Consider the following 27,296-nt stretch of genomic DNA (forward strand, 5'->3'; position numbering starts at 1 on the left):
AAAGCCCAATTCAGTATCAGTGTGAACCATCCCAATGAAGTTCTGTTACACAAACTCTTATTTTATATGAGCCTTGGCATCTCCCTCTACCACAGAGCAAATTCGAACTAGGAGTACTTCTGCTTTTGAAATCAAGCTGTGTATAGCTCCTTCACAGTGAATTTGTTGGAATTTTTATGTAGAGAGGCACAGTATGAGCACTTTGGTTATGTGTGTGGCATGGCAGGCAGGCAGCCGGAATGTTTGGACTGACATCTTCTCCTCCACTGCATAGCACTGTGTGTATAAACAGTGAAATGAATCAGCCTTTTATTGAGACAGAACATTGGTCCAGTCAATGTTTTCACACTGACTGGTAGTGGTTCTTCAAAGTTGGAAGCAGCCTCATTGCTGGAGATCCTGTTTAGCTGGAGATCTAGAGGACAACTGCAGTTCTACAGTCTTGATTATAGAAGGGAAGCTAATGTATGGCCCACGCATTGTTCCATTATCACTAGGTGCATCTGTACAATGAGTATCTATTACATAATTCTTATATTCCCAGGTCCTAGGACTATGTGGAAAAAGAGCATGCATTTACAGATATATCCCTTATATCGAGATATTAGGTTGTTGCAAATATATCCGATTTTGTCACGGCCATATATTTGCACAACTGTTAGTTAGAATGCAATTTAAATAATCCCTACTTAACTGTAGTCATTTTCCCCTAGGAACTCTGGGAATTATAGTTCACTTTATACAGACAGCAGCAGATTGAGGAAATCTGAGATAGTGCTGTAAGTAAAGGAGCCATAGGAGGCCAGTGAAACAAGAAGTGGCTTCTGGGTCATGAATGACATCTATTAAATGGCTTCTGAAATGCAAATAAGAATTGTATTGTTGTGCCATCTCAATAATATAGCTGACAGACCTTAGGAGGCAAATGAAAAAAAGCATATTTTCAGGTTTATCTCTCTAATATCGGTTTTGTCAATATTACCACTATCAGAAGCAGTACAATATGTCAGAGACACCAAGGTATTTGCTACTGAATTGGAGAGCTATTTTTAAATGATTGTAACAAAATACGTAAAAATCAGACTGTAAATATTTGTCTTGGGTTTTGTGAAACTATTGGTCAGGTTGTTCACAATGGGTACTATTCTTGAATACATCTTCTCTTTGCCATTGCCCATTTGTTTGCCTCTCTCTGAAATCAATGGGCACAATGTGCAGAAAGAGAAGATATCTGTAGACTGTCCAGAGGTCTCTTGATTAAAGAGGGTAGGTGATCAGATAGCAGCACAAGGAGAAACAGTCTCCAAGAACTGCTGGCACTCCTCTTCTGAAGAACAGGTTTCAGTCTATCTTCCTTGATTCTGAGTCCACAGATAAGATATCACTCTAAGTTGTGATCAAATATTTGATCTGTGAAGAGGTATATTTAAAAATCCCATCTCACCCTTATGGATCATTTGTGTCTTATTTAGTCTTGTGTCCTTTACCAGAGGCCTGGGTCCTGGGTTCTGTGTAGTATCTTAACTGTTCTAGCACTGCACTCTTCTGGACAGAGAGCTCTAATGTTGTTCTGTTCTGTTTTGAGCCACTCTTCCCAACTTAGGTGTCACAGCTCTAAGTGTTCCTATCACCACTGGGACCAGTTTGGTGTTTATTTTCCACACCCTCTCTGCTTGCACTAGTCTTTTGTGTCTTCCCTTTGTCCCGTATGTTTTCCCAATATTGTTCAGTTTCAACTGTTGGTGGCTGTGTGTTACTGTGTTGTGGCACTGCAGTTGGGAGTATACCTTGGATGATTCTTTGTAGAACATGGCATTTATCTTCTTGGCCTGTATTTCTCTAGCAAATGGGTGTCAAACTCATCATGTTATGTTGGCATAACATGATATTTTGTGATATTTTCCCTATTTGTGGAACTGGGGTGGGTGTGGCCTGCACATGATGCATCCAGCCCGCAGGCCACCAGTTTGACACCTTGCAAGTCTAGTACATCTCCTTAGGCTGATAGCCAGTGCTGTGAAGCTGTCTGATAGTCTCCAGGTCTTCAGATGTAGTCAGGCCCTTGTATTTTCTCAATGGCTGAGTCGTATCCATAATCTTCACACCCTTCTGTAATTCTACAAGCTGACAAACCTGTCTCTGACCTGATCTTAGCTTCTAACCTGGTTTTTCAGGAGGGTTCTGTACTACTGTTCTTCATGATTATGTAGTCAAACATCTCCAGGATTGCAGCAGCTATAGTATATACTACTAGTTCATTGGTTTGAGTTATGGTGATAGTAGCAATTGTGTGAAGGTACTATTGACATCTTGTAGCATACTATCTAATGGTACTTCTTAAGTTAATCTTGGTAATGTGACTTGAGGGTTAAATATAGTTAGTTTATCAATGATCTTATGTCTCATATCAGCAACTGTGCTGTGTAATAGAGAGTTGGTAGTGCCATTATAGCTTCAGATGTTGGCTGCACACAGGGGTGGGATTCAAATTTTTAAACAACTGGTTCTGTGGGTGTGGCTTAGGTGGTGGGCGTGGCTTGGTGGTCATGTTATTGGCTGGGCATGGCCAACTCAACATCACTCACATTGTGGCATGCATCTCCTCGCCTGGCCTCTCGTGACTGTGGGGATGCTGCAACAGGCGTAAGTGTGAAAAATGGTCATAAGTCACTTTTTTCAGTGCCATTGTAACTTTGAATGGTCACTTCACACAAGCAAAGTAGCAGCAAAGGAGGGGGAAAAAACTCCTGAGAAGTTCCTGAGACAGGAAGTCTAGTCCTGCCAAGAATGTAATAAGGGTTAATGGAGAGGCAGTTTCTGTAAGCAACACCAGAATGTTTCCTACCTGCCTTCCTTACAGGATTAGGCCAGTAATTTCTTCTAACAACCGGTTCTCCGAACTGCTTAGAATGTTAACAACTGGTTCTAGAGATTAGGGGTGAACTGGTAGAGTCCCACCCCTGGCTGCACATCATTGTTCTATCTCATGTTGAAGAGCAGCTTCTTCTTCATTATGTTGAAGCATTGGGTAACTAGCTATTTTTTTGGTAGTGTAGACATAGATATTTTGTCTACCTGTAGTTCCCTCATATATACCATATATCATATATATGATATATATGTTTCATATATCCCTTCGCACTAGGGCTGCTGTTATCTTGATTCCAGGTTCTCTTATCTCACTCATTTATGATTTGTTCATATCTATCCAGCCTCTTGGAAATTTCAAATTTCTCTGAAAATACAGATCAGCTATCACTCTAGGCTCTAGTCATATATTTGATCTCTCTCTCTCTCTCTGTGTGTTTCATATGTATTTGAGGTCCATACATATACATACAAATTTGTAATTCTATTTGAACATTTTTTATTTTCCACTGTTGTAGAATTCAATTGCATAAATATTCAAATGTGGCTACAGTAATAGAATGGGGCCAGTGAGAATTATCCTGATCTCTCCAACCATGTTTACAGTCTCCATATGTCTGTATATTCCTCCGCAATTTTTCAGTTGCAAGGATGGCATCTCTCTGAAGGTCAATAATTAATGCTAATGGTGACAAACAGGAAATAACTGATGAAAAATTATTATTCCATCTTCAGAGGTAGCACCTAAAAGTGCATTAGAGAATAAAAATACAAATAAAATAAGCTAATAAAAATATGTCCTGAAATGATGTACACAGGAAAGCATATTGTGTACAAAAGAAGCGATAAATTGTACAAGTACTTGCGTGTATTTTATAAAAGAACAAATTGTCTTAAACAACAAATGGGAGACAAATTGTGAAACAGTATAAACTAAATTATAGCAAAATAAACACTTTCCAAGCATGTAGCAATCAATCAATTCTTTTTTAAAAAAAAACAAATTTTATTCAGTTTCTCACATTAAAAACAAAAATCTCTTTTTAGTGGACAACATATTTCCAGGTCATCACCTTTACATACAAATATGACAGCAATTATACATTCATATATGCATACTTAATTCTATTATTACCTTTTCCATTCCAAATTTTCAGTAAGGAGAGAAACAAACACATTAATTCTAGCCTCTTTCATTAATCTCAATTGAAACATCTTTTTGTTTCATTTCAGTTATTTCAAATATAATCCTTTAATATTTATTTTAAAAATAAAGATAACCAATATGTGTTTGCCTAATAATAATAATAATAATAATAATAATAATAATAATAATAATAATAATAATAATAATAATAATAAAGGTTACCAATTCTCTCCTTGCTTTTAATAATCTATATTAACTTATTAATTTAGTTGGTTCTTTAGTCTGTCATATTCCCTTTCCATTACACATTCTTTTTATAGATTCTAGATTAATACAAATTTTAACACTAAAGAAAAAAAAACAAGCATAGGTTTCCCCCCTTTTACTGCTTTGAGTGTGACACCTCAATGATTAAAGTATACCTTTATTCCCTCATCTTGATTCCCAATAAATGATTATTTTTAAGAAGTTACAATAATAATCATTACATCTTTTCATTTGGATTCCACAGCATATTTCCCCCCCTTAATTTTTAATAAGAGTTATCAGTATCTATACTACCCTATTTTCTAAATATTTTTAATTGCAGAAATATTCTTATTACCCCTTGTCACCCTGCAGAATCCCGTTTTTAATTCATCAACCATTGTCTCTGAAAAACCCATTTCTTTTCAACATTTTACTATTTCCGTATTTATTTCATGCACCTGTTTCTTACTGCTTCTCCTCCCCCTCTTTTCCCCATATCTTTTCTCATTCCAGTTTATATCCCTCTCTTTCTTAATATCTTCCTTTCCCCTCTTCTGCTGGGTCTTTCTGCCTTTCCCGACTTCACAGGTATTCCCCCTTTTGATTGCCTTCTTAAATCTCAGCTTTTTAACCTTCCTTCTTTCCCCACTTCTTTGTAGTGTTCTTTGTGTTAATTGTTTATTTGAAATGTCTTCTCCTTGAATCAACTCCTCCTCCTCTGAAGCTCTTTCTTCTTGTTCTTCAATTGCCATTGCCATTTTTTCTAACACAGAGCAAAGTGATTCGCCTCTTTCCTGTAGTAATTCTCTCATATTTTAAAGTTCCATTTTTAATTCCCGAAGAGATATCATTACACACTCTTATATTTTATGATTGTTAAAGTCCACACAAAAACCACTTTTACTTTCCTTCTTTCTTCTTTCAATTTTCTAAAGTTCTCAATTATTCCAGCCCAGGGTCTATACCAAAAACATCAATCAATCCCACAGTCAGTCTTTCCTTACTTTTTTCTTTATTCTGGTTCTGCTTTCATTTTCTAAGATTCTTACTTTGTTTCAATATTTCTTTAATGTTATATCCACACAAGTTCATTCAGAAACAGGATGTTTTCCTTTTTGTTTGAGCTCAAGTTTTTGTCAAAAGGTGGCACTCTCCATTATACAAAGTCTTCACCTTTTTCCCCTATTTTTTTATTTAGGGTTTTTCGAACCTCAATATTCCAGCACAGTCCAGTCTCCAATTTGTAAACTTCCTTATTATTATTTTTTGACAATCTTAAGTCCAGCTTTATTTTATGCCTGTTTATTGCCAAAATATTTTAGTCCAATTTTAGTCAAAGCCCCACTTAGCTGTCAAAAATATTTTATTTTTTCCCCTGTCCCTTTGTAATTTCGCTGCTCACTTTTCTTTTCTTAAAAATTCCATGTTACCTTAAGCCCAGGGTACTTTTGTTTAGCTGTATTGCCCAGTTGTCCCGGTTCAGATATTATCCACCTCTTTCTTCCTGCACAAATCTTAATCCAGCTGAGTCCTCCTCTTCGGGGTGGCCATTTTAAACCACCGCTGCAGTCGTCTTCGGGGGGAAAAAGACCAAGACCGGCGGGGGGAGATGCGGCTCCCCTCAACCTGGCTTGCAGCTTCCCCTTACTCCACCGCCCCTTCAAGGCAGCTTCAGCCCCTAATCGTAATGATTGGGGCTCTCCAATGAAAGAGCACGGACCATAGCCGCAGAGAGTCGTGATCTACGGTCCATCAGCGAGGAGCCTCTGCCTTCTCTCCTGCAATCAATGAATTCTTTACATAGCTAAACTAAAAAATCAAAATTGAATCTTGAAATGCATAAAAATATACCATACATAGCTTGAAAAACTATCTCTATATCTGTTTACTGTAAAAAAAAAAATCTTCAATGAATCTAAATCTAATCCAAACTAAGAACTTATAAATATGTTTGCTTATAAACTTATTTTTATATCTTTGGATCATGACTAATGCACCTGTATTCCTAATATTATCATTATCTAATAATTTGGTGTGCAGTTACTGAACATCTGTGTTCTAATAGCCAATCTGACACCTGTGAATCCAGAGAATAAGTGAAGGTTTATCAGCCCTTTGAGACAGTCCAGATAGGATAGATATACATATAATGAATAGTAACACTACCTTTATTGTAAAGTTACAGTAACAGAACATTGCACATTGCATCTGAAAGCACTGCTCCCCTTCCCTGTCTTTACTTTTCAGACAACGAGGAAGGGTCCCTTCTGAGATTTTTCCACACCCCTATCCCTTCTTTAAACTTGAGTTTCTTTTATCAGACCATTGTTATGGTCCTTCCTTCTTTGTCCCAAGGTTATTCTCACATCCCATTACAAGGCCTTTTTCTGAGCCTGCCAAAACACTACATAATTTTTAATTAGATTATTTTAATTAAATATTCTAAAACAAGATACTATGTATATCTAACACTACCTTGTAAAAACATCTTTGAGTTCCACAAAGACATTCAAAGAAATAAAAATGGTAGGTGGCTGTAGCTTGATGCCTGGTTTGGAAATGTATTCAAGGCATGCACTTCTATTCTTCACTTACTTGATATCATAGATAGGTATTAATGGGTGGCCAGAGAATGCTGAAATTGTACAGTATCTGTTTTTAAGTAAATGTCATGTCTTGTTTTTCCTGAGAACATTAAACAAAAGCTCAGTTGGACCAGGCCAAATGATTATTTAGAGCAACCATTCAGTTGCTATAGTGGTAAATCAAACGCTTATCTTTTGGAGGACTTCAAGCTCATACCCTCCCTGTCCTCAAGGTTGTCACTCCTTGCAGTAGGTTCCCCTCCCATATGCACACATGCATACATTAAAAAAACAAACCAGGGGGAAGACAGTGATGGTGGCAGCTCTAGCCAGCCCTCACTCTTTAGCTCCTTGAGTTCCCCAGCTGAGATGTGCTGGCTAAGGACTTGTCAGGGTTGATATTGGGGCCCATCCTGGCAAAAGCAGAACTGCAATATTTGCCTCCAAACTAAAGTAGAGGATTGCACTGGTAATAGTGGCCTGTTCCTTTGGCACTGTCCTTTTGCCTCCTCTCCCCTGTTTTTGGCCTCCCCGGCCTCTAGCAGCACTCTGCCCACCAAAAACAGGCCACACAGGGGCCTCGCAAGACCTCTACATGGCTCGTTTTTGACCAGCCAAGTGCTGCTGGAGACCAGGTAGCCAAAAACAGGTCCTGTGGGAGCCTTGTGAGGCCTCCATGGGGCCCACGGCCAGCAGAGTGCTATAGAAGGCTGTGGAGGCCAAAAATGGGCAGTGAGGGGGCCCTCATTTTGGCTAGCAGAGGCACCAAAGGCTGGTCCTTTGACATTTCCAGGCCAGCCCCACAGACCAGATTTAAGCACCCCGCGGGCCTTGAAGAACTTAAAATAATTAGCAATATCTATGATCCTCTGTTCCTTTAACCTAACTACTCCTTATAAATAGAAGTAGCACTCATAACTGCTAAATTTCATCTCCCTTTCTCCATATTCCTTCTCAAACCCAATTTTTAAGAATATGATCAGTGCTTTGAATTTTTGGTTCAAGTGGAATGAAGTCAAGTAAATTTAGACCAGAAAATATCCCAATGCTAAAATACCTTTACAAAAAAACAACAACAGTTTTTGAAACAATTGTGCCTATTTTTGGGAACATTAATACACAGTGTTTTCACTTGCTGAGATGATTACTATTTTAAGAACACAAGTAACAGGCCAGGATGAGCCACAGAGAAAAGATTAAAATATTGCATCATGCATCTTGAGTTAGCAGTTGGTAATGTTATTAATCTGGCATTTGTCATTTGTGGTATCTTTGCAAGTATAATCCAATTCTGGTCATCCATAAATTTCAATACCATAATAAGTATAAGTCCTCAACTTATGACTACAATGGAGCCCAAAATTTCTGCTTCTAAGCAAGACAGTTTCTAAGTGGGTTGTTAAGTGAATCATCAGGCTTTTTCCATTGACCTTGCTTGTTGGAAGCCAGCTGGGTGTGTTACAAATGGAGATCATATGACCCCAGGACAACACAATTGTCAGGCTCAGAAATCTGCTCCATTTCCAGAGCCCAACAAACGTTTGGGAGGTCTTCTAAAGCTCGATGAATGTCCTGGCGTCTTACCTAACTCGGCGGTGCAAAGGCACTATGATGCCAACTTTCTCGATACCGTTCCAACTGGCGGCATCTGGGAGGGCATGATGGAGGTCTGGAGGTGTGGGCGGTTTGAGCAGCTGTTGCGTGGGGACGGCACAGCTAATTGGGTTGTTTTTTGCTTGGAGAACTTTCCTTTGATGCAGATACAATGTTGGACTGGGGGGGAATAGGATGACATGTAACCGGATAGGAGGGGGAGTAGTCTCCACGGGTTACAGATATGGAGAGTAGCTGGCAATAGGCGTAATTAATTAGGCACGGGGTGGAGGCACGGGGGATTAGTTAGTGGGTGGATGTTAGGTTAATTGGGAGGGGTAGATATAAACAGCGCTGAGAGTCAGTTGCTCTCAATGCTGACTTTACACGGAGTACCGTTGTTGTTACTGATTGTGATTAGAAAGACTGAAATAAACGCTAACATCACATATTATCATTTGTGAGTAACGCGGTTTGTTGTGGAAAGGATCCAGTACTCGACAGAAGGTGAGAGAAAGTCAGCGTTCACTTCTTTTGAAAACTGTCCTTTGGGGACTATATAAATTTAGGTTTAACAAGTAAAAAATTAGGACCAAAATATATTGGACCCTTTCTTATAGTTCAGGTGACCAACCCGGTTACAGTGTTTACAATTACCATCATGATTTAAAAGGATTCATCCCATTTTGCATATTAGCCTACTCAAGCCAGCTGACATGACATGGCTTGAATCCAGACTAAAACACCCGAGGCCCATTAGGGAAGATCATTGTGAAGTTATTTAGTACTGTTGTTGCTGATCGTGATTGGAAAGACTGCAATAAACGCTAACATCACATATTATCATTTGTGAGTAACGTGGTTTGTTGTGGAAAGGATCCAGTATTCGAGAGAAGGTGACAACAATTGTCATAAATACATACCAGTTGTCAAGCAGCTGAATTTTGATCACATGGTCATAAGCAGTGGTGGGATTCAACCGGTTTGCACCACTTTGGCCAAACTGGTTGTTAAATTGCTGGCTGGCCTCGCACCTCCCCTCCTTCCAGGCACGTGTCCCATTTTGGCTCCCAGGTAAGCGCAGGGAGACCTACTAGGCCCAAAATGGGGTATGGGGGGGAATGTGCCCCCCCCCACGGCCCATTTTTGCTCCCAGGGAGCTGCAGGGAGGCCTACTAGGCCCAAAACAGGGCACGGAGGTGACGCCCCCCGCAGCCCATTTTTGCTCCCAGAGGGGTGCAGGAGGCCAAGTGCTGCCTATCACAACCTCTGGTCATGCTCACCCAGCCCATCATTACGGCAGAGGGTTGTTCAATTATTTGAATCCCACTACTGGTCATAAGTCACTCTTTTCAGTGCTGTAGTAACTTTGAATGTTTGTAAGTCAAGGACCACCTGTAATCAGGGATGCACACTTGTTGTCTCTTTTCCTCTGATGCCACATGTTGCCATGTTACCTGAGTTTTTCTTGTATTACAACATTTAATCCCAGTTGCATTTTATTTCAAAAATATCTCTCATATTTTTCTATACATCACAGATGTTCCAAGTAAATGTATTTTTCATATATTACAATAAAACAATGCCACATTTAAATACGAACACATTCTGATACTGAAATAATGTGATTTCTTCAAAACCTCACATGATGCAACTTGAAAACAATGTCTTGTTGCAATACAAACACCTGATCTAAATCTTTCTTGGACTGAGAATTTAGCTCAGAGTTGTCCCTTCCACACCCCTGCCCAACCACTGTAATTTGGGTGATTTCTAAAGTTGAGGCTCTACAACCTCGGAAAGCATTAATCATGACAGAAGATGCAAAATCTCTTTAAATCAGTGGGACTTAAACCACGATTAATATAAATTCTATTGATTTAAATAAATAAAATGGGTATTTATGACAAAAAAGAAACTAATTTGCTTGATAAGAAATATGCATCACTTGTGCTAACCAGCATATGTCAGGTTGATACCAATAGATTCCATAAATTATGGACATTATCATCTCTATAAATGTCACAATGAATTGTTTTAGCAGATTACTGTAAATGTGTTGAGCAGAAAAATCAAAGAGAGATTTCTCTGCATTCTTATCATGAAGCCCCAAGAAAGACATTAAGGTAACTTCCTTTCACTGCTTAATTAACCTCTCCTCTGGGTACGATGCTGGTATGAATAGTGAATTTTATTTTTTTAACAATAAAAAATGTTCTTCATTAAAAGTCAGTATTTCAGGGTGTTTTTTTTTTTAAAATCAAACAGTATTTGCAATCTAACAAACTGTGAGATGAGATAATCTCTAACCTCCCCCAAATCTTAATAAAAGGAACAAGAAATTTTTTTCAAAGGCTTTCTAAACATTCCTAAGAATGTTACTTTATACATATAAACATTTCTTTCTCCAATTAACTTTCTGAGTTGTCACAAAAATGCATTAATTGGGGAGAACTTGTCTGATGAAGATCCAGGAAGATTCTTTTGAAAGAACCAGCCTGTTGTTTCAATTTTGTCTTATGTATTCATAAAAAATGAAATGAATAACTGGAAAAAATTATCTCTGATCACTCATAAAAATATTAACTGTCTGAAGTTCAAGAAGTATTGAAAATAAGATTTACAACCCACAGATAGCATGAACTTCTTACCAAAATTCAAAATAAAACACAAATGTTCCCCTGCATTGTTTGATGCTTCCCCAAAATTCAAGTTAGGATATATTTGATGTTAATGAAGGACCTTACTCTCTCCACAATCTGTTTTCAAAATCACAGGTACATGGAAAAGTAAATAAATATTTAATAAAATATATGAACTTTAATTACTTTAGTGAAGATGAAGTTACGAGAAACGCAGAGGGGAGAGGAAATTTATATTAAATATGGTGGAGTCTACAGAGGTGTGTGTGTGTGTGTGTGTGTGTGTGCATCACAACCCAATCACCTAGCCTGGATTGTGATGCAACATCCATCATCTTCTCTGTTTTTGATCTTTCTCCATAGATGCTATCCGTCAAGGGAACTCTGAGCATGAAATCTAATATGACCACCCATATTAGATCTGCTCTTGTTCTACAAGATCATGATCAATGATCTATGCAGAGATCAGGGTAGAGCACTACCAATCTGCAAACAGCTTTTCAAAATAAGTGATACAAGTAGTCCTCAACTTAGACTACAGATGAGCCTCAAATTTCTGTTGTTAAGTGAAACATTTGTTCAATGAGTTTTGCCCCATTTCACGACCTTTCTTGCCACAATTGTTAAATGAATCACTGCCGTTGTTAAAAGTTAGTAAAACGATTGTTGAGTGAATCTGGCTTCCCTATTGACTTTACTTGTCAAAAGATCGCAAAAGGTGATGACATGACCACGGGACACTGCAAAGCATTGTCATAAATACGAATCATTTGCCAAGCATTTGAAATTTGACCATATGACCATGGGGATTCTGGAAAGGTCATAAGTGTGAAAAATGGTTATAAGTCACTTTTTTCAGTGTCCTTGCCTGATTACCAGAAGCAAACTATGAAATGTATGGTCTCAGTTAATAGTACCACAATTTAACTAAAGTATTTCAACATCTTCCTCACAGAGTTCCTCAGGAGAAGCCCTAAATAAGCATTCAGAACATTGCAGTCAGTTATGTTCTATTATTAGTCTCACACACACACACACACACACACACACACACGAAACTAATAAAGCCTCACTTCATCTTCTCTGTATTTTAAGCAGTTTAAAAATTTATGGTGACAGCAACAACTGTGGGTCAGGGTAACCATTCGTAACCAGGTTTTATTATTACAGCTTGCAGTCCTTTGACCCAAGGCCTTCGCCAAGAGATACACCCGATACAGTGAGAATTCCTTTCAAGACCTTGAATCAAGTTCTTGTGTTACTTAAGATGATGCTGTTCTTGGCTGATTTCATCAGATGGGAGGTGAAGGTGTAGAGGGGAAAGATCGCAGACATGTTAGCTGTCAGCTCTTCTCTTCCAGCCATGAAATGCTCAGTATGTTGAAAGCTTCAGATGTAGATGAAAAGGGTTTTATTTCCTGTTCCACAGGAAGAAATGGTGTCAGTATGTGACAGGACCATTTCCTTCCCTTTAACATGCCTCAATTTATGGTGGCAACTTTCTTCTCTCTTATCAATTATGGGTTGTTGTTTTTTTGTCATATTTTATGCATAATTAAAGAAACAGCAAGTTTTCTTTTAGCTGTCATATAATATACTAAAAGATGGGAAAAAAAGTTATCTATACTACTGGTATCAACATGGGCTGACAGTATTGTTCCTAAACTTTAAGATTAATTGGGAAGTAAAAGGGTGTGTAGAACTTCATACTAATCAAGTATTTCTAAGCAATAATCTTATGTGAACCTGAATATTAGAAAGAAACAACCTGAATGACCTTAGTGCATTGTGGGGACCTCAATGGACATTGATATTTAAGAAATTTCTCTTTTTTTCTTTTGGTTCTGTTCCAGTTTATTTGAAATGGGAGCAAATCTTTTATTTATCAACACAGGAACCCTGCAAAGTTTGTGGGTAGTACTCTGTCAAGGGTATATGGTGCTACCGCACAACAACACAAACATTTATATATTTAAAAATTATTCAGGAGGAGCGGTGATGTTGTCACCCTCTAAGCTTTGCACTCTAGACCAGTAGCTACTCAGCCTCATCTTAAAGTGACTCTGTGAGTATTTTAGGAACTCTAATCTTACCCCACCTCCTAGCCCTGAAGTTCATTTTCCCAATACCAATGCCAGTGTTTACACATTGTTTACAAAGTTTTCCCCTGACTCTAGCTACCATAACAGCATGAAGTTATGGTTGCAAATATGAAACCATGCTATCATTTCATGACCATAGTTTGCAACAAACTTTTAAGTGCAAGAAGAAATTAAGTTTGGAGACTATACAGCTATTTCTTATAGTACATGCTCAAACTGTATGGAAGGCCAAGGGAGATACATACATTGTAACTGAAAATGTGGAATGGGTCAAAATAAAGAGAGCCCAGAGTCTGTAGTAGTACTGGGAGCAGGATGCTGCTTGGATTATGTTTTTTGGACTTTTATATTTATTGGCTATTGTAAACACTTCTGGCATTCCCTTCATATTCAAGAGTAGTGGAAATGTAATAAAGTGGTTTTCTCATCTGTGAGATTCCATACCTTACAAGGCATATACAAAAAGAAGAGAAGGCCAAAGAACATGAGGCAGACCCAGAAGATGGAGAGATAATATCAAAGACACACTACATCAGTTAACAATGGTTGAGGCCACCAGAAGAGCAAGAACCAGAACCTTGATACAGGAAAGGATAAAAGAAGAGGGAAAGCAGGAGAAGGAAGAGAGAATAGGAAACAATCTGGCTTCAAATTACTTTATGAAAGGGTCAGCAACAGGAAACGTAATGTGTGGTAGCATGCTCCTAGAATTGAGAAAAGGCCCACCTCATCTCTTATATTATTAGCCTAACTATCCTGTAGGGTCAGGATAGATATACAAATTATTCAGTCAAACCCAAACAAAGTAAGTAAATTATACCGAGGTACTCTTTTAATGCTGGCCACTAAAACTACTCTTTTTTTTAAAGTAGAGATTCTTAGTGTCATTTATTATTGCTATTTTTAATTGTTACAAAAAAATTCTTAACACTCTTCTGAATGATCAAACTTGAATAGTCCTGGAGAATTATTTCAATAGCCTATTCTGCTTCCCACTGCTATGAACTATGGAGTCTTTAGTGCTCTCTGCGCTTGATTGTTCATTTGCTGACATTTCATTACTCAACTAGCAATGGTGGGATTCAAAAAAAATTACTACCAGTTCTGTTGGCATGGCTTGGTGCGTGTGGTGTGGCTTGGTGGGCATGGCAGGGGAAGGATACTGTAAAATCTCCGTTCCCACCCGCTCCAAGGGAAGGATACTGCAAAATCTCAATTTCCTCCCCACTCCTGAGGGAAGGTTACTGCAAAATCCCATTCCCTCCCCACCCCACTAACCTGTTTTCCAGCTTCTTTTTCCTGTGCAGGGCAACAAAAGAAGACCCAGCCGATCAGCTGGGACTTGGGAGGCAGAGAATAGATGGGGCGGGGCCAGTCAGAGGTGGTACTTGCTGGTTCTCCGAACTACTCAAAATTTCCGCTACCGGTTCTCCAGAACTGGTCAGAACCTGCTGAATACCATCTCTGTCAACTAGGTAACATCCTCTGTGCTAGTGAGTGTGGGGTTTGCTCTCTGTTTACACACAGTGGCTTGCCCTGCCAGTGTTGGTGGAAGTGATTTCCTCCTTCATAATTCCAAGCAAGGCCCTATATAAATTTGGAGTGAATCCCACACTCACCAGCACAGATGATTTTACCTAGTTGGGTAATGAGACATCAGCAAACAAATAACCCCAGGACTCCACAATTCAATCCTAAACTACACATATTCTCTTCCATTGGAACCTGCTATGAATATTTATGAAAACTAAACATGACAAATGTCTTAAGTTTTTCCTCAAAGGTATAAGAAATATTTCCTTTAAGAAATAAAAATACCTCTCTGTAACTAGTTTTTTCCTGTCAGATATCAGTGCTTGACCCAAAATGCTCTAGAAATCTCAGGTTTGTTTACAGCTTTGTCCTTGACAAGCATTTTTAGAAGCCTGCAATCAGCACAACAAGCCATTCGATCTGTCCTTTGGCACCCTCCAGCTGCTACTTGGAATTTCAACACTGTTTTATTGCACTGCTTGTCCTCTCAAAACTGCAATTTCATATGGGTTTCTCTTATCTCAGAAGAGATCACATGAATAGAGAAGCACTGAAGCTGACCAGCAATGTTTCCCAGAAACATTTCAAGCATAATGTCTTAAGATAAATGACCAGGAAGTTCTACATAGAATAGGAAGAGTCTTAAGCCCTGCCTTTGAATTGGAAGATGTGCAATTAACTCCTTTCTCCCAGCTCCAACTCAGTTGGTTCTGCATGGTCACTATAGAAATTTAAAAAACACAAATAAAATCATGTCACATGTCATTTTGATGGAAAGGATCAGCCATTTTGTTGGAAAGGGTCAGCTTTTTGACCAAAGTCATATCAACTCTACTTAGAAGAGTCCACCAGTGCAGATTTCACCAACATTTTGTTCACCAAAATCCTACTTGGTAGCAGGATGCTTTCTGAATACAAAAATAAATAAAAATTGCGATTATAGACTACTACAGCAATGAATTTACGCACTTTTTATACTTGTGTGTATATGTGATTCAGGCAGAAATAATGCTGAATGGAAAATCAGCTCATAAAAGTAAAAATGTTCAACATTTCTTTTTCCAACATTTTTCTGTTCAAAAGAATTTCTTGTGGGTTTTAGGACTAAACACACTTCGAACCCACAATGTGTATGGAATGAGAGGGAAGGGAATTGGAGGCAGAAACATTAACCAAAGAATTAAATATTCTCTTTGTAAATTGTTTACTGCTATTATTATAATGGTTGGTTGCATAGTCAACCAGCTGTTTAGACTGAATTTGGCATTTATATCCACCTATCAAGGCCTTCCCAAGGATCTGGATAGGTAGATATTATTTTCATGGGGTGAGAGGTATCATCGCATGACATAAGCATTATTATAATTAAATGTAATAATAATTATTATTATACACAAAAAAATGACAGTGTACACAGCAAACAAGATAATTATGCTGGGTTTCGTATCATAAATCACTAGTCAAACACTTCCCAAGCGTTTACAACTGCGTGATGTATCGGCGGATTATGCGAGCAGATCCCAGTAAGGTGGCCTTTTGCAGCTGACCAATGGTGATTTTGTCAGTGCCAATTGTTTTTAAGTGCTTGCCTAGTTCTTTAGACACAGCACACAGTGTGCCAAGTACCACTGGAACCACCTGTTCTGGTTTATGCCAAAGTCTCTGCAGTTCGATTTTCAAGTCCTAATATCTGGTGATTTTTTCAAGTTGTTTCTCGTCGATTCTGCTGTCACCAGGTATGGCAATGTCAATGATCCACACTTTTTCTTCTCCACAATCATGATATCTGGAGTATTGTGTTCCAAAACTTTGTCAGTATGTATTCAGAAGTCCCACAGTAGTGTTGCATGCTCATTTTCAACCACTTTCTCAGGCTTATGATCCCACCAGTTCTTTGCTACAGGCAGATGGTATTTGTGACACAGGTTCTAGTGGACCATCTTAGCGACTGTATTGTGACGTTGTTTGTAGTCAATCTGAGCGATTGTCTTGCAACAGCTCAGTATGTGATCGATGGTTTTGTCCGCTTCTTTGCAGAAGAATTTGGGGTCATTAGCAGATTTTTCTAATCTGGCTTTAATTGCATTCATTCTGATGGCTTGTTCTTGGGCTGCAAAAATCAGGCCTTCTGTCTCTTTCTTCAGTGTTTCGTTGGTCAGCCATTTATTGATTGATTGATTGATTGATTGATTTGGTTTGTCAATTGCTTACAGGATAATAGGTATAAGTAAAAGCATAGTTATGAATACATGGATACATATAAGAAAAATAAAAAAATAAAAGAAACAATAGGACAGGGACGGTAGGCACGTTGGTGCGCTTATGCACGCCCCCTACAGACCTCTTAGGAAAGGGGTGAGGTCAATAGTAGACAGTCTAAGGTTAAAGTTTTTGGGGTTTGGGGAAAAAACCACAGAGTCAGGTAGAGTATTCCAGACATTGACCACTCTGTTGCTGAAGTCGTATTTCCTGCAATCAAGTTTGGTGCGATTAACCTTGAGTTTGTATCTATTGTGTGCTCTTGTATTGTTATGGTTGAAGCTGAAGTATTCATTGACAGGTAGGACATTGCAATGTATGATTTTATATACTATACTTAGATCGGACCGAAGGCGGCGTAGTTCTAGGTTTTCTAGGTCTAGAATTTCAAGTCTGGTGGCATAAGGTATTCTGCAACAAGTAGAGGAGCAGCTTCCTATTGTTGACCTTCATCAAAGCTGGTTCAACACTGTCTTTCACATAATCTGCCAGAGCACGCTTCTCTTAACATCAAATGACATAAGCATTATGATGCTTATGTCAGCCAAATATTTAGGCTGGATTTTGTATTTTCATCCACCTATCAAGTCCTTCCTAAGGACCTGGGGTAAGCAGATGTTAAAGTTTGATGGTTTTAAAGTTATTGTCACAGTTGTTGTTCCAAGTAAGGCTGCCTTTTGCAATTGACTGATGGTAATTTTGTTAATGCCAATGGTGTTCAAGTAGTACTTCAGTTGTTTTAGGATTGTAGCCAAGGTGCCTATTATTACGGGTACTACCTACAGAAAGACAGTTTTGGCGTGGGGGTGGGCATGGGAGTTGGAAAGGCTGAGAGTCACACATTGGGTACAAGTAAGATGGTAGAGAAGGTTTGTAAAAAGAGTTTTGACGTTTTTCTTGCTTTTCTAACTTTGGTTTCCCTCTCTGAGGGCTTACGCTACAATTTGTAACATTTTCCCTTCTCCTGCCCTTTTGGTGTCCTTTTAAAATTGAATAATAAAAAGACCAAAGGTCAAAAGTATAGCTACAGAGCCAGAAAGGAAAATAAATTAGTGACATAAAGCATTTTTATAACATCACAGCCACCACAGAAATTTTATAAAGCCTGACCTCATTACTGTTATTTTGATACAACAATTGTTGGATTATTCTAGAATAATTCACTTGGGGGAAAATGATGCAAGAATAAAAAAGCAAGGAAGTAAATAAGCAAAAACATTTGGGTAATATTTGAGTATAATATTTATATTCAATATTCCTATATAGCAAATTGCTTTATTAAGAAAAATATTTAATCTAACTAAGAAATTATAACGAGTTATGGATGAACGTATCCTTGATTTTACAATTTTTCAGAGCTTTTTATCCTATTTAACTTTTTACTGCAGCAATTTTCCACTCTTAAATACCACCGTCTCAAAGCTGCAGGAATCTGAGTGGCTGTGAGGCCTAGAAAAGAGAGGTTGAGGAGCAGAGTATAAAGTATAGATAAACCCCAAAAAATCTTATCATATACAGGACATATTTGCCTCCTCACTAGGTCACATTCAGCACTAAGTAATCTCCAGCCGCCCTTAAATGGCTCTAATACAGTTCTAATATCAGATGTAGTTTAGAGGTGAACCAAATCAAATTTCTTTTTGGAATCATCCTTCTGATGACAGGAATAAAAAGATATTGATGTAATCGAATGTCAGAATTGTTCTGTCCATGAGCATTCCGGTCAAGCATCACTAATCATACTTCATCAATTCTTTGCATGGAATGCCAGAGTTTGGTTTGAGAATATTTTCTCTTTGTGAGGTCTGTCATTGTTGCCATCCATGAATAGGATTTGGCAAATCTATATTTTTTTCCTCAAAATCAGAGCATTTGAGCAATATTTCTTCTTGTTTTATTTCTAATGCCAAATTCTGATGGCTACTTAAAGCATGGGCACGGTTACTGTGGAGAAGATTTATTAGGAATCCAAGATGCTCAATATAGGGCAAATTCATGAACTCCTTTTTTTTTTAGTTAAATTTTATAGGAGAGGAGGATAGGAATGCAGACACAGGAACAGACAGACAAGTTCATACGGGAGAAGATGGCCTAAAGGTATTCCCAGCTGGTATTGATTTGGTTACATTCTTTACATCTTAAGAAATATGTTTAATTGCTATTGTTTACTTACTGCTTAACCTATATAGGCCACAGGTATGTTGCAGTTAAAATAACTATGGAAAAAAACCATTGCTTTACCTGAATTTGGCCGATTTCCAATTACTGAGATTTCACATTCCTGCTTCTGTCCTTTTTGGTTCTTTTCCCTTTCGGTTTGCCTTTCATTTTCCTCTCCTATTGGTAATTCATTGTAAATCGGGTAATTCTTATTTATGGTATTCATGTATCTGTAAAAAAAATCAAAGATCCTAAGCTTTGTCATTTGAAAAGAGGAACACCACTCCATTACAGAGATATGAAAACTCATTTTGAAAATAGTTTGGTTATGAAACTATTTTGGTTTGGTTCACTAAATATGCTTTCTGCCCACTGAAATATATTTCAAAATTTTTGATTTTTTTTTCTTAAATTTGAAAAGTTTTGGGAAAAAAGATTTCAAAGGTGTTTTTTTTTTTTAAATAAAGCTACATTATAGTGGATCTCTATCCAATCAAGGCATATATTTGGGGAGGAAATGTTCCACTGATGCTCCTTAACATTTAACAGATGGTGGAAATCAGGTTGAACACAAGTGTCTGAAGAAACACAAAGAATGATTCAAGTCAAAAGTATCCTGTCTGTAACATTAGGGAGTTGTCAAATTCCTTCTTATGATTACTGAAGTGAATAATAAAAATCAAGCCTCACTAATGTTTACTACTACTTATGTAATTGAATTATTTGGAACTGTGCATAATGTGATCTCTTTTGTATGCATTTCAAGATGACACACAAATACTGAAAAAGTTCAGGATTTAATACTGTATAAGGCATCAGTATTACAATCCTAGGAAGTTTTGCTTTTGAAAATTGGGCTTGTAAACAAGTCTGCATTAGTAGCTCAGATCTGTGAAATTAGAAATGTTTGCACATATATCTGAAATTCTATACTGTATAACAAGAAATTGGGAATAAATCATGCAAACACTGGAAAAATGTATATATTTACATTAAATATATTTGAATGTGAACACAATATAGATGACACAGAATTGCTTCCCCATGCTTCCTGGCCCAAGTTGCTGAAGTTTATAAAAATATATTATATTTTTATAAACTTTGTACACCCCCTACAATCACCAGGGACTAGCTCTATCATTAGGAAAAGATTAGCAGTTTAATCATTAATTTAAAATTTTAGTCAAACTGACTGCTTTGATTAAAGACAAAAACACAACTACTTTTGTTTCTACTTCGAAGCCGCTTACGGACTTTGTGCTTGAGGTGGAAAAAAATGAATCTTTGATTTTTGGTTCTCCTGATTAGATAGGTTTGTTGTTATAGTACTGGCTAATTTATACTATTATGTAAAAGTAAAAAGTTTAGGTTTGATGTTATTATCTTATTCTACTGCACCAAAAGCAGTTGGAAGTCAATGTCTTTTCTTTCTTTTCCCCCTTTTTCCTACACTTTACCTTCCCCTTTCCCTCTTCTATCTTTCCTGCTATTTTCTTTGTATTTTTGTATCTTATATTATTAATTAATAAATAAACAAATGGAAAAATGAGAAGATTGCTACTGACATCAGATTCTGGAAAGGAACAGCACTGTACTGAAAAAAAAGCACCTGAGAACTATATGGCAGGGGTCCCCAACCACCGGGCCGCGGACCGGTACCGGTCCGTGGAACATTTCCTACCGGGCCGCCGGTTTGCTGGGCGCCGCCATCTTGTTTGACAAGAAAGTGCTTCAGGGTGAGATTTTCCGGTTGAAAGCGGCGTTTGGGTCCTGAAGGTATCCTCGCGCCTTAGTTTCATCGAAGGGGGCTTCAAACGAAACTAAGGCGCGAGGATTCTTTCAGCACCCAAGGCAAGGCTAGCCGAGCGACCGTCCCAAGCCGTCCTGAAGCGAAGCCCATCGACAAAGGTACAAAGGAGGAATTGAAGGTGGTGGGGAGAAGCGGGGGACGGCTGGCTGGCTGGTCACTTGGCTCGCCTTGCCTTGTCATGCGTGCTGATGCCAGTACCGGGCCGCGGATCATTTTGTGATGCCGGTACCGGGCCGTGGCACAAAAGAGGTTGGGGGCCACTGCTATATGGTATATCCTGTGTTTCTAAAATGGTTCATTGCCTTTAAAGTACAATAAAAGAAGACTCCATCGATGAAGGCAACATTACTGTGAATCTCATTAGTTATTTGAATGGGAGATGATGACATCTTGTTTTTTGTCTCAAGCACAAAATGTTTTGAGTCAGTCTTACTTCCCTCTAGCCAGCAGGGAAAATAGGTATATTGGAAGTGGAGATGGAAGTGGTGATCTAAACCATCCAGGAGGGCAATTGTGGAATAGAAAGATTGTAGAATACAAAGCTACCATACAGGATATTATATAAGACACAGCTAAACATCAGGAAATAACTAATGATGATGAAAAATATTAAATGTTTCCATGTTTGTTGGGTAATTAAGTGCTAAAGCCTTTATATCAGCTGCTGAAAGATATAGAATTTCAGTTGTCCTCAGCTCCCAGGGTTCATGGCTGCCCTGGCATGTGACAGCCTCCAGCATTTAGGCTGCGAGTCAACTGAGAAGCTAGTTAGCCAGAAGGAAGGAATACCAGAAGCTAATAGCAGTCATTAAAATTAAACTGGCATTCTGCAAGTGCTTGTCTCACCATCTGAAAGTTTCAGTTTAGATTTTAAAAGGAACTATCCCTATTCCATGACTCAAAACTTCTAAAAAGCAACAGCAGATATTTTTTACTAGTTAAAATGAAGCAGGCTAATGTTAGAATTGGCATTTATTGTTGTCAAAATATTTCTGCAGACATGAATGCGTATTGCATGCTGTTTTTAATCAATCTTAGAGTGCCATTTACAATTTTATATCATTTTCTTCATCACCAAGTTATGTAGCATTCTTGCTTACATTTGCATATGTTAGCACACTAAAGACTAGGGTGATCTGAGACAAGCAAAGCAAAATCTGAGACAAGCAAGCAAAATGAAAAGAAAAAGCTGTACAAAATTATTTCAAGCCAGATACCATGCAATACACTTGAGTCTCATATAAGTTGGCTACGATTGAAGAGGTGATATTTCAGGGGTGGGGGAATCATTTTTTTAATTACTAAAAGTTCTGAAAGATTAGGAGATCCTTGGTATAAACTTAAGTATACTAGGAAAGATTGCTGAGTAATACACAGTATATGGATTTATATACACAAATAGTACAAAATCACTATTGTCCTAAATTCTGTAAAGCTTCTGGGGAGATATTGTCAGAGCAGTTTAGTGATTGGCAGATGGCAATACAGCTGGTAGGACATGGCTTATTCCAGTATTGCTGGTATTATTTTATTTTCAACTATAACTCTGGGACCATTTAAAATCGCATTTCCCTTATACTGATATGAGTTCGAGCATAATGTTGGCCATTTTAAATAGTCTATAAGAGGAGCTAGTTGTTGAATGAGAATTATAATAGATATTTTATATAACTTTATTCCAGATATTATTGCTTTCCATTTTCATCCTAACCAAGCCATAATTACTCATTAGGTTGGAAAGATTATATATTTTACCCTTCAATACTATTTATGTATTTTTGAATGCCCTGCCTTTATTATTGTTACAAATAACTCATGGCAGCAACCACATCTTCTGCCTTCTATTTCCCCAAAACAACAATCCTATGAGATGAATTAGGCTAGAGAGAGTCACTGGCCCAAAGTTACCCAGCTGGCTTTCATGGGCAAGGTGGGACTTGAATTCACAGTCTTTTGCTTAGTAGCCCAGTGCCTTAACCACTAGTCCAAACTGACTCTCCAGCCTAAAAGCAGCCTCTTTTCACTATTTGTTCCTTTTCACTATTATCACTGAAACCATTCTGCCATGGCCCACTACTGGGCCTGAGTCCTTTGGAACTGTGTCATGGAAGCGATAGGTGAGTGCATATGCACACATCCCCACTTGCCCGAATAATGGGCAAGCACATGCACACATATTACATTTCCACAGTGGGCACACACGTCCCCCATTGTGCAAATGGACATTCACATGCTCGCCATTCACACAGAACTCTCCATTTTGATATTGAATGCAAATGTTTTATTATTATCTCCATAATTTTTATATAGTACGATTCTATTATAAGTCCCTACCTGGAAAAGACTGTATACAATGCTTTCATCGCTACCTAATCTGTTAGCAGTTTATAAAGCCCTTAAACATGGGATATTTGTGACAGGAGCAGAATGTGGAATTGCTTGGAGACACGTTTGCAATGCCCACAAGACCTGACATCTACTTAAATATGTAACCAGCCATTAAACTTTGTGGAACAAAAGCACAATTTGCTGGTACAATTGAATAGATTAAGATCTCAATTCAAGATGCACCATTGTTCTTTCTGTCAATTAATCTAACCCGACCACCTGGCATTTGTTTTCTGGGTACCATTTGAAATTATCTACTAATTTCAATTACTTAACAATGCGTAAAATTACAAACATGTTCAGTGGCACTGTATTCCCATTGCATAACTCTCTCCACTTGGGCACATGCATAATGAAAACCCTGTTGAATCCATAATAAAATCCAGAGATTTTTCAAGTCTCAGAACTGAATGTTCAAATGTTGTTGCTTGCTTCCTTTTCTAACCAGACAGCGGAAGTTGCCAAGAAACTTTCTGGGCGCACAGCCCCTTTCCGTATTAGTACAGGAGTGTATGTATTTATAGCATTTTACCGGAGTAGCTGAAAATTAGATCAAATGCTGATTGTTTTACCCTAATTAAATTATATTCTTAAGTATATGTAATTTTCTTTTCTCATACACACGTAGTTTATGAGAAGATTAAAGCTCTAAAGAGAGGAAGGAGAAATGGAAAGCAGAACTCTTCTCCATAATAATTAAATCTTATATATATATATATATATATATATATATATATATATATATATATATATATATATATATATATATATATATATATGGATCTTTGGTTATTCGGGTTTTCTCCGCGTAAGATTGGAAGTATCTAGGCAACGTTTCGATGAAGTCTCATTCATCATCTTCAGGCTTCTGTCTTCAGCTCTGTGCTTCTCAGAGTGATGTGAGCTTGCAGCTGCTTCTTCCTTTTAACTGCTAGTGGGGTGTGACTTGATTGGGTGGGGGCTTGGCTGTGTTCTGATTGGGTGGGGTGTGTTCTGATTGGTTGGGGGTTTGGCTGTGTTCTGATTGGTTGGGGGTTGGCCATGTTCTGATTGGCTGGAGGTGTGTTCTGTTCAGGTGGGGGCTTGGTTGTGCTCAGGTTGGTCTTAGTTACTGGGGGATTTGAGCTGGTGAGCTGTGATCTTGCTGTTTGACTTCGAGTTCGTGGTCGTGCTGCATCTTCATGGTGGGGGTCAGTTTGCTTCATGTATGGCTCAGAGGGTTTTGAAGTGGGTAGTGATGAAGCTGCAGTGCGGCTTCTGGTCTGTGGTCGTGTCTCATCTTCTGTGTGGGTGTGAGTCTGCTTTTTACGTGGAAGTGTGGTGGTGGCATCTTGTGTGATCCTCGTGGGTGTGGGTCTGGTGTCATTCATCATCGAGAAACTCATTCCAGTTCATCGAGATCATAAAGAAACAAAACTTACAACCCAGCGACCTACTAGTGAGCTTCGATGTCATATCCCTCTTCACCCAAGTGCCAATAAAAAAAGCCTTGACAGCCATCCAAAACAAATACAACCCTCCCCAGCACATCCTAGATCTGACCAACCACTGTCTATCCAATACATACTTCACCTACAATGGACAAAAATACAAACAAATAGAAGGAGCACCCATGGGATCACCCCTCTCACCTGTCATCGCAAACCTCTACATGGAACACTTTGAAACACAAGCTCTAGAAAAATATGATCACAAACCCAAACTCTGGCTCAGATACGTAGATGACACTTTCATAATCTGGCCACACGGGAAAGAAAAACTGAACAACTTCCTCACACACCTCAACAGCCTACACCCCAAAATACAATTCACCATGGAAACAGAAGCTAACAATCAACTTCCTTCCTAGATGTCTTGATATACAAAAAACCCAATGGCTCCCTAGGACACACCATCTACCAGAAGAAAACACATACAAACCGCTATCTACATGCACTCTCACACCACCACCCAGCACAGATCAATTCCGTAGCTGAGACACTCATCTCCAGAACAAAATGCTTAGCTGATGAACAACACCTAAAACCGAATTAAACACTCTCACCAACGTACTCACAGCCAATGGATTCCAAAGAAAGAAGATTACCCACCTAATCCAAAAAGAAACCCCAACCAAAATCCAAGACAGAGAACAAGAGAATGGCAAAGCCCTCCTCCCATATATAAAAGGCACTACAGACAAAATCAGCAAGATCCTCCAAAAACACAACATTAAAACAGCATTCTGCACAAACAGAAAATATCCACCATCCTAAGAAACCCTAAAGACAAAATCGAGTTAGAAAACCAAGGAGTATACAAATCCCTTGCACCGCCTGCCCCACCACATACATTGGACAAACTAACAGAAGAATAAGTGCACGCGTTGAAGAACATAAGAACTCAATCAAAAAGAAGAACCGACCTCTTCCCTGGTCCAACACCTCAAAGCCACAGGACATGAGATTGACTTTAAAAATACCAGAACTATTGCCAAAACCGAACACTTCAACAACAGAATAATCAGAGAAGCCATAGAGATAGAAAAACGCCCACACAGCATGAATAAAAGAGATGACACCTCCCGCTTACCAGCCATTTGGAAACCTGCCCTCATGAACAGACGCAGTACCTAACATGATGAATGACACCAGACCCACACCCACGAGGATCACACAAGATGCCACCACCACACTTCCACGTAAAAAGCAGACTCACACCCACACAGAAGATGAGACACGACCACAGACCAGAAGCCGCACTGCAGCTGCATCACTATCCACTTCAAAACCCTCTGAGCCATACATGAAGCAAACTGACCCCACCATGAAGATGCAGCACGACCACGAACTCAAGTCAAACAGCAAGATCACAGCTCACCAGCTCAAATCCCCAGTAACTAAGACCAACCTGAGCACAACCAAGCCCCCACCTGAACAGAACACATCTCCAGCCAATCAGAACATGGCCAACCCCCAACCAATCAGAACACAGCCAAACCCCCAACCAATCAGAACACACCCCACCCAATCAGAACACAGCCAAGCCCTCACCCAATCAAGTCACACCCCCACTAGCAGTTAAAAGGAAGAAGCAGCTGCAAGCTCACATCACTCTGAGAAGCACAGAGCTGAAGACAGAAGCCTGAAGATGATGAATGAGACTTCATCGAAACGTTGCCTAGATACTTCCAATCTTACGCGGAGAAAACCCGAATAACCAAAGATCCACATACAAATACCATGAGAACCTCAGAAAACATATATATATATATATATATATATATATATATATATATATATATATATATATATATATATATATATATATATATACACACACACACACACACACACACACACACATATACTGCTCAAAAAATATAAAGGGGACACTTAAACAACACAATGTAACTCCAAGTCAATCACCCTTCTGTGAAATCAAACTGTCCACTTAGGTAGCAACACTGATTGACAATCAATTTCACATGCTGTTGTGCAAATGGAATAGACAACAGGTAGAAAGCATAGGCAGTTAGCAAGACATCCCCAATAAAGGAGTGGTTCTGCAGGTGGTGACCACAGACCACTTCTTCTTCTTTTTTTAAATAAAGTTTTATTTGGGTTTTCACACACAAAATACAAGTAAAACATCTTTTTTGAAAATAGCATGGTCCCGGGTTGAATTTCTTTATACAGACACAAAACTCAATTTCATGCTCCTTTTTGTATTCTATTCCATATCTTATACTATTTTACATTTTCTATATAGTTTTTCCCCTCTTTTAATTTTCTCAATTTTATTTTGATTATCTCATCTCAATTCAAATAATTATATTTATACTTTTGTCTGTTCTGTTTCAATTTCATATTATCTTTTCTCATTAAACAAATTTTCTCCTGTAGTTACTAATTGGAGTATGACACCTTTATATCTTTTAATTACATCCATTCAACTCTTATTTAAACTTCAATATATACC

General features: G+C 38.4%; 1 long non-coding RNA gene across 2 annotated transcripts in view; it reads right to left on the reverse strand.

The window, feature by feature from the left end:
- Window positions 1–27,296, reverse strand: part of LOC113416334 (uncharacterized) — an 87,417-nt gene that overhangs the window by 26,376 nt on the left and 33,745 nt on the right. The window contains exons 3-4 of one of the 2 annotated variants that reach the window (XR_003371446.2): window positions 19,220–19,368; window positions 15,534–16,925 (exon numbers count right to left, since the gene is read on the reverse strand). This is a non-coding gene — a long non-coding RNA (uncharacterized LOC113416334). Of the gene's footprint in view, window positions 1–15,533; window positions 16,926–19,219; window positions 19,369–27,296 lie in introns of those variants that run through there. The other variant, XR_015748627.1, reaches the window with a different exon arrangement.

Source organism: Notechis scutatus, chromosome 3 (assembly GCF_049901735.1).
Source record: "Notechis scutatus isolate UNSWTSFEM ecotype Mainland chromosome 3, rNotScu1.2, whole genome shotgun sequence".
NCBI classification, from domain to species: domain Eukaryota; kingdom Metazoa; phylum Chordata; class Lepidosauria; order Squamata; family Elapidae; genus Notechis; species Notechis scutatus.